The following is a 3,353-nucleotide window of genomic DNA, read 5'->3' as shown; positions in this document are numbered from 1 at the left end:
AACCCTAATTCCCACCCGAAACGTCACCCATTCTTTCTATCCAGAGATGCTGCCTGACCTGCTGAGTTACTCCGGCACTCTGTGTCTATCTTTAGTTTAGAGTAGTTTAGTTTGGTCTATTGTCCTGTGTACAGTGCAAAACTTTTTTGGTGCGTGACATCCAGTCAGCGGAAAGACTGTACATACACCCCTTTCCCCCCTGGACTAATCTGAAGAGGTGTCTTGACCTGAAACGTCACCCATTCCTTCCCTCCCGAGATGCTGCCTGTCCCGCTGAGTTACTCCAGCATTGTGTGTCTACATGATTACAATCGAGCCGTCCACAGTGTACAGATTACTGGATAAAGGGAATAACGTTTAGTGCGAGATAAAGTCCAGTAAAGTCCGATTAAAGATAGTCCGAGGGTCTCCACTGAGTAGATGGGAGGTCAGGACCGCTCTCTAGTTGGTGATGGGATGGTTCAGTTGCCTGATAACAGCCGGGAAGAAACTGCCCCTGAATCTGGAGGTGTGCGTTTACACACTTCTGCACCTCTTGCCTGACGGGAGAGGGGAGGAAGAGGGAGTGGCTTATCCTTTAAACTTTGCCCTCTCACGCCTCAGCCTGCCTCCCTCCAGTGGAAACATGTCCAATCCATCTGATCTCTACCTACATGTGGTAGACACAGAGTGCCGGAGTAACTCAGCGGGTCGGGCAGCATCTCTGGAGAACATGGATAGGTGACGTTTCACAGAGTGCCGGAGTAACTCAGCGGGTCAGGCAGCATCTCTGGTGAAAAGGAATGGGTGACGTTTCAGGTCGAGACTCTTCTTCAGACTGGTCATTTCACCGGTTCCCACAGTTTAGTTCATTGATACAGCACGGAAGCAGGCCCCTCGAGTCCGCACCAACCATCGAACACCCCGCAAACTAGCAGTACAACCAGTAAACCTACAAACCCACACATCTTTGGAGTCTGGGAGGAAACCAGAGCACCTGGAGAAAACCCACACAGTCACGGGGAGAACGTACAAACTCCGTACAGACGGCACCCGTAGTCAGGATCGAACCAGCAACTCTACCGCTGCGCCACCGTGCTGCCCATGGCTATGACTCTATGAAACGTCGCCTGTCCCTTATTTCCCTCCACAGATGCTGCCTGATCCGCTGAGTTCCTCCCGCACTTTGTGTGTTGTATTGGGTTTGATTGGGAGATCGAGAGATCAGCTCTGCACCAAGGGGGAGAGCAGCACCTGGATGGGCAGAATGGCCTCCTCCTGCTTTAGTGAATGACGAGACCAAGTGGGACCCGTTGGGCCCAAACCTCTCCTGTGTTGGTGGAGCACCCTCTCCTCCCTCACTCCCCCCACCCCCCTCCCCTCCCCCTCCCTCCTCACCCTCCTCACCCTCCCTCCCCCTTTCCCTCCTTCCTCCCCTCCACCCCCCTCCCCCTCCCCTCCTCCCTCCTCTCCTCCTCTCCCTCTCCCCCTCCCTCCCCCTCTCCTCCCCTTCCCCCCACTCCATCCCACCTCACCCTCCTCCCCCTTTCCCCTCCCTCTTCCCCTCCACCCCTCCCCCTCCTCCACCCCTCCCCCTCCCCCCCCCCATCTCACCTCCTCTCCCCCTCCCCCTCCCCCCTCCCCCTCCCTCCTCACCCTCCCTCCCTCCCTCCCCCCCCCTCCCTCCCTCCCTAGGAGATAGATTTAAACTTTAAAATGTGAATAACTTAAAAAATATAACACCGATTTCAATGAAACTTCTTCCGTTAGCACCAAAGGGACGACGGTGAGTCTGAATTGTCGTGCTATCGTGTACCGTTTTGGGCTGCGGTTCAGGAACAAACAAACAAACAAACGAGAGTTTTAGTCTATAGATGGCCCCATTGCCAGGGGTGCAGTCAGCCCTGGGTGCCAGGCTGGCTGTCCTGGGCGTCTTTCCTGTTAACGCAGTCTTGGCCACACGGTGGTCCTGGCTTTGTCCCAGTGGCTCAGCCCTCATCGAACCTGCAACAGGGACCCCAGTTAAAAGGCAGACACCCCACTGTCTCTCCCTTCCTCTCTCTCCCTTCCTTTCTTTCTTCCTCTTTCTCTTCTCTGCTCTGGCTGGAAACCCTGGGCTTTATAAGGAGTAGCCTGACATGGTTCATGTGGCCAAACATAGAAAACATAAAAAACATAGACAATAGGTGCAGGAGGAGGCCATTTGGCCCTTCGAGCCTGTACGCACCGCCATTTATTGTGATCATGGCTGATCATCCACAATCAGAAACCCGTGCCTGCCTTCTCCCCATATCCCTTGATTCCACTAGCCCCTAGAGCTCTATCTAACTCTTTCTTAAATTCATCCAGTGATTTTGACCTCCACTGCCCTCGGTGGCAGAGAATTCCACAAATTCACAACTCTGGGTGAAAAAGTTCCTTCTCACCTCAGTTTTTAATGGCCCCCCCCTTTATTCTTAGACTGTGTGTCCCCTGGTTCTGGACTCCCCCGACATTGGGAACATTTTTCCTGCATCAGCTTGTCCGGTCCTTTTATGATTTTATACGTTTCTATAAGATCCCCCTCTCATCCTTCTAAACTCCAGTGAATACAAGCCCAGTCTATCCAATCTTTCCTCATATGACAGTCCCGCCATCCCGCACAACCCACGCAATATATTCTGTTGCGTTACATCAGCTCGGCACCTGAAAAACACGACACTTACCTTTGTATTTCCTGACGTTCACATGTTCATTTAAATAAACTATTTGTTTTTGAATGCATATTCATTGAAATTGTTTTCCTTTACAGACGGCAACGAGCAAGTGATCCAGAGATATTGGACATCATGATGCTTCGGGAAGTGCAGAACGTAAAGCGAAGGCAGAAAAAGAAAGCAGAGACCAACTTGTGATATCAAAAACACATAAGTTGACAGAATATTTGAATGTTCTTGGTGATGGTGATGTTGCCTATAATGGCTGAAGCTGGAAATATTATGGGTATTTTTTTCATTTAAAGCCCCTTTATAACATATTAGACCAAGTGGACCCGTTAGGCCCAAACCTCTCCTGCATTGCTGCAGCACCATCTCCTCCCCTCTCCCCCATCCCCTCTCCCCCCCTCTCCCCCTCTCCTCCCCTCCCCTCCCTCTCCTCTCCTCCCCCCTCCCCCTTCCCCTCTCCTCCCCTCCCTCCCCTCCCCTTCCCTCCCTCCCCTCCCCCCTCCCTCTCTCCCCTCCCACTCCCTCCCCTTCCCTCCTCCCCTCCCCCTCCCCCCCTATCTCCTCCTCACTCCCTCCTCCCCTCCCCCTCCCTCCTTCCCCCTTCCTTCCCCCTTCCCCCCCTCCTCCCTCCCCCTCCCCTCCCCCCCCCTCCCTCCTCCCCTTCCCCTC

The sequence above is a fragment of the Rhinoraja longicauda genome, chromosome 3 (genome assembly GCF_053455715.1).
Source record: "Rhinoraja longicauda isolate Sanriku21f chromosome 3, sRhiLon1.1, whole genome shotgun sequence".
Lineage (NCBI taxonomy): Eukaryota > Metazoa > Chordata > Chondrichthyes > Rajiformes > Arhynchobatidae > Rhinoraja > Rhinoraja longicauda.
The sequence above is the reverse complement of the archived record's forward strand: the minus strand, read 5'-3'. Positions refer to the sequence as shown.